The sequence below is a fragment of the Lygodium microphyllum genome, chromosome 19 (genome assembly GCF_053477565.2).
Source record: "Lygodium microphyllum isolate KBCC chromosome 19, Lygodium_microphyllum_v1.1.10, whole genome shotgun sequence".
NCBI lineage: Eukaryota > Viridiplantae > Streptophyta > Polypodiopsida > Schizaeales > Lygodiaceae > Lygodium > Lygodium microphyllum.
The window spans coordinates 124,821,888-124,836,793 of record NC_141153.1 but is presented as its reverse complement, the minus strand read 5'-3'; the positions used below and the strand labels follow the sequence as shown (position 1 = coordinate 124,836,793).

General features: G+C 39.6%; 1 pseudogene; it reads left to right on the top strand.

The window, feature by feature from the left end:
• Positions 1-12,356, top strand: part of LOC148020343 (E3 ubiquitin protein ligase RIN3 pseudogene) — a 42,209-nt pseudogene extending 29,853 nt beyond the window's left edge.
• The last annotated feature ends 2,550 nt before the right edge of the window (positions 12,357-14,906 follow it).

Here is a 14,906-nt window from a genome sequence, read left to right as displayed (position 1 = left end):
TGATTCTTGGAGCAAAACGACCGTACAAAATGTCTATTCCTGAAGCTATGGAGCTTAAGGAACAACTGAGGCAACTGCTAGAGCAAGGATTTATCTACCCAAGTAACTCACCTTGGGGAGTGCGTGCCCTCTTCTAGAAAAAGAAGGACGGAACACTTAGACTCTGCATTGTCTTCAGAGGACTAAATCAGGTTACGGTAAAAAATAAGTACCCCATACCCAGGATAGATGAACTTTTAGATCACCTATATGGAGCCAAGGTTTTTTCCAAGATTGATCTAAGGTCTAAATACTATCAAATTCTAATCAAGGAACAAGATATCCCAAAGACTGCCTTCAACACTAGGTATGGTCATTATGAATTCTTAGTCATGCCATTCGGATTGACTAATGCCCTAGCTATATTCAATTGTCTAATGTAAGACATCTTTCGACCATATCCAGATGATTTTGTGCTAGTATTCTTTGTTGATATACTAGTATACTCCAAATCAATAGAGGAACATGAAGGACAATTAAAGATCATCCTAGTAGCACTTAATAAAAATCAGCTCTATGCCAAGATGAGTAAATGTGTATTTCTCACTAATAGGATTGAATATCTTGGATACATTATTTCCACTAATGGAATCTCTATAGACCCTACCAAAGTGAAAGATATCCTAGAATGGCCAACACCTAAGACAATAAAAGAAATTCGAGGATTTTTGGGACTAACAGGATGGTACTGAATCTTCATCAAGGATTATTCCCTCATTGTTGCACCTTTGACAAATCTTTTGAAGAAAAATACAATAATCATTTGGACCAATGAGCATCAAGAAAGCTTTGATAAGCTTAAAGAAGCTGTAACCACTACACCTGTATTAAAACTCCTTGACTTCAGTCAACCATTTGAGGTGATCACTGATGCAAATGGACTTGCGATTGGTGAGGTGTCAATACAAGAAGGAAGACTAGTGGCCTATACTTCCAGAAAATTGAAACCCTATGAGTCCAACTATGCCACTCATGACCTTGAGTTACTCATAGTAATCCATGCCTTAAAACTATGGAGACACGATCTATTGGGAAGGGAATTCACTTTAGTGAGACAGATCATAAAAGTCTTAAGTGGATCTTCACCCAAGCTGACCTAAACATGAGGCAAATAAGGTGGATAGAGATAGTGCAAGAATTTTATTTTAAAATCAAATATCATCCAAGGAAGGATAATGTTGTTGCAGATGCTTGAAGCCAAAAAGCCTTTCTTAACAGCGTTGTAGAAGTTTGAAGCTTAAGAACCATATCCATACTTGATAATCCTGTACTTGAGCTTGTACGTCAAGCTATTTCTCAAGATAAGGAATATGAAGGACTCATGGCTAAGGTACTTCAAGGAGAAAGCTCTGACAAAGAAAGGTCTAAGATTAAGGATTATCGTGCTAGCAATGGTTGTCTATATTATCATGATGGCCTTTGTGTCCTAAAAGGACCAGAAGTGAAGACCAAGATCTTATGGGAAGCACATGACCGCCCCATTGCAGGACATCCAGGGTATACCAAGACACTCAACGCAGTTCGTAAGAGTTATCAGTGGGGCCAGGATTAAAAAGGGATGTATTAAATTACGTAACTTAGTGCTTGACTTGTCAAAGAGTCAAGGCGGAAAGGATCAAGATGCCTGGAGAGTTACAACCCTTGGACACTCCACAAATGAAATGGGAATCAATAAGTATGGACTTTGTTGTTGGATTACCTGCTATTGTTGGTGGATACGATTCCATCATGGTAGTGGTTGATAGATTGACAAAAGTTGTACACTTGATCCTAGTCAAAACAACCTATAAGTCATTTGACATTGCTTGAGTCTTCATCGAAGAAGCATTTAGGTTACATAGATTTCCAAAGAGCATAATTAGTGAATGAGACTCTAGGTTCACCTCTAAGTTTTGGACTTTCCTATTCCCAAGCAATTGGAATGCAACTATGCTTTAGTACTGCTTATCATCCTCAAACTGATGGCCAACAAACTGAGAGGGTGAACCAGACCATTGAAGATATTCTAAGGTCTTATTGTGGGAAAGAACCGAAACGGTGGATTGAACATTTACCTTTGGTGGAATTTGCTTATAACAGTGCCTTTCAACAAACAATCAAGATGTCGCCATTTCAAGCCTTGTATGGGCAAGAATGTCATATGCCTCTAAACTTATCAGATTCCACTCTCAAGGTAGAGGCTTCTAAGGCTATGCTTGAAGAGATAGACTAAAAAATCCAATTGATTTGACATGACATCCAAGCTGCTCAAGATCAGCAAACGTCCTACGTAGATCTTGAAAGATCCCTGAGAACATTCAAGAAAGGTGACATGGTGTTTCTAAGGGTAAGACCCGCTCATTGTCCTTGGGGAAGTACAAAAAGCTTAGTCCAAGGTACTGTGGACCATATGAAGTAATCAAAGTAATGGGAAGGCCAGCCTACAAGATTAAATTGCCACCCCATCTCAAGATTCACAATGTATTTCACGTAAGCCTATTGAAACCTTATGTATCAAGCCCCAATCATGTGCTTAATGATGAACAAATAGCTATTCCTGCCCAAGGAATTCTGGAAATGCAACTCGAGAAGATTCTAGATACAAGGAAGAAACCTCTAAGAAGCCAAATCCGAAGAGAACACCTAGTACAATGGAAGGATTATCTTGAAGACGATGCCACTTGGGTCAATGAGGTAACCCTTATAAAAGAATACCCCCAATTTCTCTTGAGATGAGGACATATCGATTTCTCCAAGGAGGGAAGAATGTAATGTCCCCATTACTTAGTTTAGTTTAATGTGTGTATACATTCCACAGAAAATTGATTTATATTACACATTTTTAAAAACTAACTCTAATTATGAAACTGACTCTCATTATGAAGATAATTGTTATTATTAATGAGGTATTATATGCTAGTTCATGGAAACAAGACTTGGGAAACCCTCCCAAGACTAGCTTATTAAGACTATCTTTGTAATATAGAACAACAAAAAAAACTAGCCTAGTGGATAGTCACTTGGTAGTTAAGTGCACTTGGGTGATGACACTGCTGGGATGGGTGATCACCTGGGAAGATTTTCCTACAAGCTAGTGGGAGCTTCTCATGCGCAACCAATGGTGCCAACGAAGCCTTCGTAGCCCATTGCCCAGTATGCTAAGGCCATGATGCCAAGGTCTATGCCTTGGTTGTGAGCCCTAGAGTGACACCACTAGACGACGAGACGTGCGGTGCTCGCACATATATTTGTTAAATTGGTATCCTCGCACTACAAAAATGGAGCCCCTCTCTGACATCATCAATGATATCACCAAAAATGCTAAAAGAAAGCGTTCTCTCTTTATCACCGATGATATCATTAAAAAATGCTAAAAAGCAAACGTCCTCCTTTTACCCCGCCCCCTCGGGTTATTATATAAACATGGGTAGAGCATCACGTCAAGAACACACACAGACACAACAATGACCCTTGCAGAAGTCTCTCTGCTAGTTGATGTGACAAAGCTTTGCTGCAACTAGCTGAGAACCTCTCTCTCTCTCCACACCTATGCGGAAGCGCTGCTTGAATCCATCAACTTCTTCCATGGCTCCCAAGGGATGTAAAGATGCTGAGCGAGATCACACTCAGAAAGCTCCCTAACACGAGGAAGTGGCCACTACTGAGGGTATCAATATGATACTGAAGTGCAAGCATAAGTTAACCCCGAACCCATTCAACCCGAAGGACCAATTATTCCACAACAAACTGCGGTTGCAGCCTTATACCATAATCATGATGGATGGTCGAACGGAGATAATCAGGTTAGTACATAAGAAAATGATCACAATTAGTTAGAACTTACTTAAACTTATAAAAGCATATTAGTATTATCAATTACTTTTTAGGAAGGAACACAGAAACTAACAAAGAGGATAGATTCTATGCATCGCATACAAGTGTGTTAAAATTGTTTTATGGTTATGAGTGCTTTTGGATTTGTGAATGATAAATTATGGTTCTTATGATTCCGGGCTTGCATAGTCGGTTATGGATTATGGTGGTTCGGGACATTGGGGTCCCCAACCCAATGCTCCCTAACACTCTACGGAGTGTGGAAAAACTCACTTGCGGGTGGGTCCTATGCTCCTGAGGGAGATAGGTGTTTTTGGTTTTTGATCACTCAAGCACTTGAGAGGGCAAAGGGCCGAGTGATAAGTGCCATTGTTATGTAGGATGGATTCGGAGGCTTAGGGAAGCTTAGAGGGAACTTGAGCCAGTAAATTTCCTATTGACCGTGGATGGAGTACCATCACATACAACCCAATCTCGAGAGGCATTGGAAGGTCCTATCCTAGGCTTGAAAATGTATTTCTATGGAAAGACAATTGTGTATCACTCTGCAGAGTGATGGTGAAATAAAGTATCTGGTTTTTGAATTGTTTGTTATGTGCTAAAGATCAAGTTTAACGAACCCAGTTTAATGGAGCAATAAAAGGAAGCCGATTTTATATGTCCAAACAGTGTGGTAGTATGATTTGCTAATTAGAAAACTAAGCAAACCCCATCAAGGAAAGTGGGAGGCTTCAATTCTGACGATTGGATGCTTGTGGGCTGGGGTGGACCCAATAAATGAGGTAACTTTCCAACACTAGATAGAGCTAATTAAATCATGATCCTCCCGATAAAGGTAGGATTAGTTACCAAGTTTAACACCAGTGTGGTGTTAACCTCACTCCTGCCTTTGATTGATTACAAATTGATCTTTCTTAGGTGGGCATTAAATTACTGTTAGGGGTGACTTGTCCATGATTCCCTTGTGAAGTAGAACTAAGATTCCCATTTTCAACTAAGTCCAAGGTTTCCCATGGGGAGTCGGGATGGTGATGTGCATGGATATGAATTTTAGTTGACTACTAAGAGGACTCCTATGGGTTTGTTGGAGGAGGTACCTCACAGCCACCAAAATCTCTAAGAAAGAGTTTGAAAAATCTTGGCACAACAAGAAAAATAGGATCTCACAAAAGCTATCCAAGAATCATTAGACACCTCAATTTGGGAGCAAGTTATGGCTATGATACACCTTGAAAAGGGAGAATCCTATTCTAAGAAGGGCAAGGTAAATGAAGAACCTATTCTTCAACCCTCTTGTTAGATATGTAGAAGAAGATGGATTAACTGGCTAGCTCAAGACCACATAGGAGACTACTATAGACACCTAACAAGAGAAAATGAAGCAACAATATGTGGAATCCACAAAAGGCACCCACTACCAATCTAGAAGGACATAGTAAAGAAGGAGGAATTGAAACCCTAGAGAGGATGTGCACTCAAAAGAGCTAAGGCTGATGGTCATAAAGAAATACAAGATGTGCATGTAAAACTGAATGACTTGTAGGAGGACTACAAAACCTTTAGTATAGAAAAGGAGAAACAAACAATAGAGCCGTAGCTTGAGGAAAAGGAAGAAAACCTTCAAGCAAAAAAGGAGGAACTTGTCAAATCCATGGCCATTGGAGAGAAAACATATAGAAATCATCAAAAGAGAAGAAGGAATGCTTACAAGCAGAATTCCAAAAAATCTAACAAGAAAGAGAAAACATCCTAAGGGAACACATTTGGAAGGACTTAGAAGCAAAGGAGAATGATCTAAAGACACAATTTCAAAAAGAGTTGGAGGAGAGATAAATGACACCAAGAACATGCTTGAGAAAGTGCAAACAAACTACAAGGAGTGTCAAACAAAGAATGAAAATCTCAAGGAAGAAAACCTCTAATTCGGCCATACACTTAGTGAAGGTAGTGCGGTAGTCATCTTGGCCAACTTGCAAACTTTGTGGAAAAGAAAACTTTGATATTGCAAGGAGAAATACTTTTCAAGTTGTTCAATGATTTAGTCATTGTCTTATATGAAGAAGCACAGTATAAATCTAGTCGACCTCATCATACAACATGAGATCTATAGGGAGGCAACCACTAAAGCATGTATACCTATGTTCGAAAAGCCCAATGAGCTTAAAGACCAGGGTTCTCAAAGTCTTTGCGAGGGAATGGGATAGATCAAGGGACTATGCTTGATGATGAGAGAAAAAGACAAGAGGTCATAAGGAATCTATTCCAAGGGAATGGGATAGATCAAGGGACCATGCTTGATGATGGCTGAGACAAAAAGACAAGAGGTCATAAGGAATCTATTGCAGAAGGAATACCGAGAGTGGGAGATAGAAATGATAGGATTGATAGATGAAGAGTCTTCTTCCCCTAAGTCCTATTAGAATTCAGAGAGAAAGAGATGGACAAAAACTCATGCATGAAGGGTAGCAGACATGCTCCCTGTTCGTACCATTTCTTCAACACACTCACCGAAGTCAACTATGTGTACAACAGACATACAAAGATCAACAGACCTAGATCTAATCATGGTTAAGTCAGTGTGACTTAACCTTATTCAACTAAGGTAAACAACTGACAGAGGACTAATGAGCTTGAATCTCAACACTCCCCCTCAAGCTCAAGTGGGATACTTCACTCCAAGTAGCTCTTTGAAATGCACAAACTTATCTTTACCCAATGACTTGGTAAAGATATATGCAAGTTGGTCTTCTGTCCTCACATGGACCAAATCAATGTCACATGTACAATCACTTTTTGTCTGATAAAGTGATAGTGTACCTCAATGCGCTTAGTCCTAGTATGATAGACAAGATTACTAGCTAGGAGCACACTACTCATGTTGTCACAATAGAGTGTGATATGCTTGACTTCCTGTATACCCAAATCATCAAGAAGCTTCATGAGCCATGCTGCCTCACATGCAGCTAATGTAGCACCTCTATACTCTCCCTTAGTACTAGAGAGTGCAACTGTAGGTTGCTTCTTACTGCTCCAATTGACCATACTACTACCAAGGGAAAATGCATACCCACTAGTAGATCTTCTGTCATAGGTACTTCCTGTCAACGAGTCAGCATCTTATCCTGTAAGCTCCAAAGGCTTACCATGCTCATAGAATAGACCATAATCTGATGTAGCATTCACATATCTCCAGATCCTCCTCACTACATCCAAGTGCGGCTTCATAGGCTTCTGCATGAATTGGCTAATCAGTCCAACTGAATAGCTAAGATCCGGTCTAGTAATGGTAAGGCAAATCATGCTACCCACCATTTGTCTATTCATAGTGACATTCTCAATCTCATGGCCAACATCTACAAGTAGTTAACATTTTGTTCCAATGGAGTACTCAAGGACTTGCAATCCAACATACCATACTTGGTTAACATGTCTTGTGCATATTGCTTCTGCAACAACCAAGTACCATGAGGTGTAGAGACAACCTCAATCCCAAGGAAATACTTCAATTCACCCAGATCTTTGACTTGAAATTCAGCATGCAACATCTTCTTGATCTCTCCAATTCTCGTGACATCATCACATGTAATGATCAAGCCATCCACATAGATGACTAATATCACATAATGAGCCCTTGTCTTCTTTGTGAATAGGTTATGATCAGTCTTGCCCATAGTGAAACCAAGTTTTTGTAAGCATGCACTTATCTTAGTATTCCAAGCTCTAGGTGCTTGGTTCAGCCCATATAATGCTTTCTTTAATCTACACACACGTGTAGCAAAATCTGGATGTACATAGCCCTCGGGCTGATCCATGTTTACTTCCTCAACCAAATCACTATTGAGAAAAGAATTCTTCACATCCATCTGATACATACTCCATCCTCTAGATGTTGCCAATGTAATCACTGTTCTCATGGTTGCCATTTTAGCAATAGGGCTGAATGTCTCCTCATAATCAAGACCATATTGTTGTGCATACAGTTTTGCCACAAGTCTTGCCTTGTATCTTTCCAATGTGCCATCTGATTTGCACTTCACTTTATATACCCATTTGCAACCAATAGCCATTTTTCCTTCAAGAAAATCAATCAAATCCCAAATGTCATTTTTAGCCAATGTTGAATATTCCTCATCCATTTCCTTACACCAATGATCATCCAAAATAGCTTGAGGACAAAGATGCTAAAGTCCTCAATCTACCTATCCAAGGACTAACAAATGTAGTATCATCTTTAGAAGGCCCAAAAATATCTGCACTCTCATGTGTACCTGCATGTACATAAGTCTCCTGACAAGTATCATCATCATTCATCAAGGTGATCTTCTTCTCATGCCATGATTTCAACTCATCAAATACCACATCTCTTGAGACCAATGTCTCATGAGTAGAAGGATTGTAGCATTTGTACGCTTTCCTATCTTGTGCATACCTAATAAAGATGGCCTTTTATGCCTTTGGATCAAGCTTTTCCTCTTTTCATCTGGAACATGTACATATGCCAAGCATCCAAAGACCTTAAGATGGCTAATGTCCGGCTTTATCCCATAAAGCCTCTCATGTATACCTGCTGTTGGTGTACGATTCATGACATACATTGCAGTCATTACAACCTTTGCCCAATATGCATTTGGTAGGCTTTTCTCATTCAACATGGCTCTAGCCGATTCCACGATCACCCTATTTTTCCTTTTTTCCGCCACACCATTTTGTTGTGGTGTGTATTTACTTGTCAATTGCCTTTTAATCCCATGGGCTACCAAGAAGTGTTCAAAGTCTTTAGAGATATATTCTCCACCACTATTAGAGATATATTCGCCATACCATTTTGTTGTGGTGTGTACTTGCATGTCAATTGCCTTTTAATCCCATGGGCAACCAAGAAGTGTTCAAAGTCTTTAGAGATATATTCTCCACCACTATTAGATCTCAAGCATAAGATGTAGCAAGACAATTCTTTCTCCACATGTCTCTTGAAGTCCTGAAAAGCATCCATGACAGCACTCTTGTTCTTTAGCACATACAACCACGTGTACCTACTATAGTCATCTATGAATTAAACATAGTAACGTGATCCTCCAAGAGATGCATTCTGTGAGGGTCCCCATACATCAGAATGTACAAGCTGTAATGGTCTAGTAGTAGTGCTTACATGCCTCATAAATGGAAGCCTTGATTGCTTCCCAAATTGACAAGATTGACATACATGTACCAATTCCATATGCTTGAACTTAGGGAGTCCAAGTACAACTTGCTTATGCTGCATATTCTTCAGCTTTTGAACATTTACATGACCAATCCTTTTATGCCATATCTCAATGTCCCTTATTACAGCATTGTCATGTGAATACATAGCAACATTCAATGCTAGAATTTTTGTATCCAATGTAAACATCCTGCCATTTCTTTTGCCTTTAGCAATGAGTTTTCATCCTTGACCATACTCTTTAATGTATCATCCATCTCTATTGAATCTAACTTGTAGATTCTGTTCAGCCATTTGTCCCATAGAAAGCAAGTTTCTGGTTATGGAGGGTACATGCAAAACATCATAGAGACTCTTTTTCCTATCACCATGCATAATCAAGGGAACATTACCTGTATGCATAATGTCATGCTATGTATCATCCCCTATGCAAACATATCTATGAGAAACTTCTACCAATGTGTCAAACCACTCTCCATGAGGAGTCATGTGGTTAGATGCCCATGAGTCTATATACCATACATCATCTGCTTTGCCTGGTGTAGACAACCCTTTCGTCACATGTTGCATAGCAAACAACCTGTCATCCTCCTACATACCACTAGAAGAAGTATAATTACCATGTTGCTTCCCTCTTGCTCTCTGATCATTTTGCTTCTTGTAGCAATTCTTAGCTACATGCCCATATTTGCCACAATAATGGCAATCCATATTTGCATTTGATTGCTGTCCATGACTCATTTGAGGTTTTTGCCAAGTGCCTCTTCCTCTAGCTGAACAACCCCCTCTTCCACGAGCATTTGAGGCACCTCTATTTGCTTGAGGCTGCCTATTTTTCCATCTAGTAGCTTGATGTCCACCACGGGCTGCATATGCATTTCCAGCACCTCTTCCTCTAAAGTTTGATCTTCCACCTCTACCCCTTTGGTTTGAGTAGAAGACACTGTCCCTGTTGTTTTTAGACCCACTGAGACTTGTATTGAGTCCAAGTTTCACTTCTTTATGCAATAGAAGTGCCACAAGTTCATCAAAGTCAGGCTGCTCTTGACGCACTGAAATGGAAGTGTCAAATTACTTATATTCCTGTCCAAGTCTATGGAGGGTAGTAGCCACCAAATCATCATCCTCAACTTCAGCTCCAATTGAGCCTAGTTGTTTTGCAATGGTTCTTATCTCAGTGACATAGTCTTCAATAGACCTTCCATTCCTAGATATGTGGCTGAATTTTTTCTTTAGTTGTGTCTTTCTCACATGAGTGACATGCCCATAATTCTTCATCAAGCAGCTTTTGGGGAAGTGCAGTTTGGAATTTGCATAGCTTTTTTGTCTGACACACATAACAATAGCCAATGCAAGACTTTGCTGGCTTTTTCCAACAAAGTCCTATGCGCCTTTAATTGATCATGTGTTGGAGGTCTATCCTCTGGTAGCTTGGGCTCATCTTCAAGACCTGTGACTAAGTGTCCCAATAGCCTCTTCCAATTAAGAAATTAGACATCTTGAATTTCCATAGAACAAAATTGTTGTAGTCCAGCTTCTCACAAACTATTTGAGTGATAGTATCCTTCTCTCCTATGTTTGCCATGTCTGCAAACTGAAATAACTCAATTCAGTCTTCTAGGTGTGAATGCCCGACTCCTTGCACCAACCAATAGTCTTTTTAATAAGTCACAACTTACATACATTCAAGCAATACTCATACATTCTGAACTTATTCTAGTTTAGTTCATTTCAGACATGTAGCAATTGTTAGTACATGAAGGACATTTCAGAATCCCAATTGCATAACATAAGCATCACTGCTCATACATTTCCCAACCTCCACTCCAGTAAGACTATAAATAGTCAACAGTTTGTCAAATCAGCCTCATAGAAGTCAAGATTGAGCATAAAATGCTCTTGAATATGAACATGTATATCACTGACCATTTAGTGCCATACTACCGACATCTATAATCAACACCCCTGAACTCCAGAAAGACATTCAATTCCAAAATTGCACAGATTTCAACTTATATGACTGGATAAGATCCAATACATGCAGGAAATAGATACTCAATATTCCTTCAACTAACTGCTCAGATACATTCATATTTGTCATAGCATTTATGACCTCTCCATGAGAGCTTTACTCAGTCATCATACTCTCCACAAGTATGCCATTCATCAGCAATGGGCTGCCATTGATAATTGCCAATGCATAAGGAAGAATCAAGTACAGATCTTCAAGCCTACTTGATACATTCACTATTGCTACAAACATGAGACAAATACAAGCTTCAAACAATGTTCATTGATACCAATTGTACCCTTGAATTTAATGCTCAGGACTTGTTGTACAAGGTAAACATGACTTGCTGAATTGTTTTCATAGTCCACAGAAAAAATGATGCATTTCTTTCTTGCTGTCCATATTGAATACTGATGGTGGTTATTCTCCAAAGTACACAATCATACATGCTCAGATAGCTATAAAGCATGCAGCTCTTGCTGATCAACAGACTACTGTGCACTAGACAAGCTTGAACCTTGAAATGCAACTTGTAATTCAGATGCTCATGTAGCCCTCTAGTTTGTCTAAGCAATACTTATGTTAGAACTACTGCTCATAGTCGAAGGCTCAGGTGCCTGAATCCTTGCTATTGGCCACAAAAACACCAGAGGATGCTAAAACATCATTAGCTCCAATCATGTGTGCTAAAGCAAGATTAGGTGTTGCTGACCGAGAACTTAAACTAGGATTTGGCTCCTTAGTGCTCATAGCTCCAATCTTACAAGAGATCAACTACAAGTGCCACATAGGAATGGAGGGGCACAATGGTGCATAACTGTAACTTTGCCATGGATGTTGTTAGCTTGTTGTTAGCACTTGGCCATTGCTTGCATATACGGTGGTTGCGAGGCATGGCTTTCCAAGTGGTCAACCGTGTACTTTTTCTAAGTTTACGGGCTCTGTTAAGTGCAATTTTGAAAAGAATAAAAGGGTTCATGAAGGTCAGAACAACAATGAATACTCTTCAAGGGGCACTCCCTGATGCTATGGAAGACGAATTATTGGCCTATGAAGATGATTGTGCAATTTGCAAGGAACCAATGGAAAGGGCAAAACGACTTCCTTGCACGCACTTGTTCCATTTGCCATGCTTGTGATCATGGCTTGATCACGGGATTGGCTGACACTTACTCATGCCCAACTTGCTGGTGGCCCTTATTCATGTGAAGTGCAACGATTGCGTCATCCAGCTTACACGTCAGTCGTCAATTTGGTGATGCCAATCAAGTAAGAAGAACAACTCACTGATTGGGACGTATAGGGCAAGGTGATTCTCAAATGCTGGGTAATGTTTCTGAGCGATCCAAAGCCAGCCCAGTCAAGAGTCCATTTTCAAGTCAGTCATGGAATGCAACTTTGATACCATATTAGGATTTAGAGAGAAAGAGATGGACAAAAGCTCAGGCACGAAGGGTAGCAGACATGCTCCCTGTTCATCCCATTTCTTCAACACACTCACCGAAGTCAACTGTGTGTACAACACACATACAAAGATTAGCAAACCTAGATCTAATCATGGTTAAGTTAGTGTGACTTAACCTTATTCAACTAAGGTAAACAACTGATAGAAGACTAATGAGCTTGCATCTCAACAAGTCCCCACTAATATTGGAAGCCATGAAACCACCCATAGACTTCCTTGACCTACCACTGTTCGATGATTTCTTCACAGGACCCACTCCAAAGGAAGTAACAAAATAGAGGGAAGCTTATAATGCCATGGTATAAAAGCTTAAGATGTAGTCATAGAGGTGATCAAACATCCTCTTTCTCTTGAGCTCATGGTCAAAGAAGAAGAAGGCATTTTAGAAGAACAACTTGAAGAGAAGTTCCAAAGATATGGATCTCAAGGAGAGTCTTGAAAAGTAGTAGTCTTTGATTTTAAGATAGATGAGATTGCTAACTACAAGGTGCCTCTATCTCCACAAGCTGCTCATGTGCTGATCAGAGCAACCAACAATATAGATAAAAAATGGACTCAACAAATTGACATAAATGCTTTCAGGACATCATCTCACATTCAAGGAGACATAAGTAGATACATCCTTCTAAAACTGAGAGAAGCTTGGATAGGGCAACTAGAGTGGAAGTATCCAATCTTGGAGCACAATAAAGGAGCTTTGGAACATGTTTAACTACTCTAGTTAGCTTGATCAAGTAAGCCCACTCCTTTCTTCCTATTCGTGTCGGCACATCACTAGTTTTGACTAGAAGATGCATATGAGAGGTATAACTTCCTGAAGGTGCTTAATGTGAAGGTTGTGGAAAAAGCCAAGATTTATATATTCCAACCTTTTGATCTCATCCCATCCTTCATGGACTTCTTAAAAAAATTAACTAATTGTCTAGATCTCACCTTTGTTATGACTTGTAATTACCTCTGATTACTTGTCACCATACTTCCACAACCAATCACACTATACAAGGAGTGGCTCTTGCCACTCTTCTTCGATGTGAATATAGGTATTGATCGGGTAGCCATGATCTACCTTCATCTCAAGTACTATTACTACCAACCTATTACACTTAGCTACTAAGAGATATGGTAGAAAGTAGATTCACGATTTGCACACATCCCTTCTACTCTGAGTCAAGCCTTGAGTTGTGTAATTTATTGAAAGGATAATGTTTAGCTCATAATGTCTACAACAAGCAGTCAAGCCAATAACTGAGTAATGTACTACATGTCTACTTCATTTTTATACTTATTCTTTAAAAATAAAAGAATAGAGAACACAATATTAGTGAGTTTGGAAATCTCCACATTTTTTGAATACTAAAAAGGTGGCACTCGGATAACATGCCATAAGTTTCGCAAAACCATATGATGTGACCTATCATTGGAAATCACTTGAAAAATGGAATCTATTGAGCTATAGAGCACTTGATTTGGAGTTATAGTGTTCAAGTTATTACAAATCCAAAGATTTGACCATGTGTCCCAAACTTATGGGAAATTTCCATATTCTTCAATATGGTGTTAGAGACACATGCACCACATCTAGCATTACCCTAGCCCATCCCCCTCACATCAGCACTTCAGTGCACCTCAAGGGTGGGACATCCAAAGCTTGCTTGGTGGACCTATCTCCTTGAAGTTAGTGTAGCACCATATCCTTCCATGAACTAGGTCTTCAAGTGTGGGACAAAGTTCCAAGTTTACCCAACTCCCAATTCCACTATTGCATGAGTAATTCACATCACAAGATAGGTAGTCACACCTTTAGAGAGAGCACTAAGACAAGAACATGCAATGCATGAAGCACCAATGACATCGGTGGCCCTCATCCAATTGCACTATCCTTTGTCATTGGCATCAATATCCTTCTCACCACATTATTGTAGCAGCATAAGCCCCCAAAGATCTCTCCATTGATGAGTCTACACTTCTTGGTGGCAACATACCCTACATTTTGGGAGCAAGTGCCATGGGACTGGCACTCCATTAGGAGAGAGGCAAATGTTAATAGGTTTTTAGAAACACAAAGACATTGGACATTGTAGCCACAAATTTTAGGAAAATTGTATCAATTAGTTAAAGTCTTGTATTGATTTGATTGAGAGGCGAGCTCTTCTCCGGTGCAAATTATCAACAATAGCATAGTAAAAGGGATTAAGAGTGTGGAAAAGGGAGAATACTAGTCAAATGGCCAAAGTTTGCATAGGAGGCCCAACAGAAAGGGGAAATTTTAACCCTAGAATTCATGTATAAAAGTGATGAATTTGAATAGAAATGGTTATTCTTGTGTGTGCAAACTTTGCTCCTCTAATTTTTTTCTCTAAGTCTTGTGTGTAAGA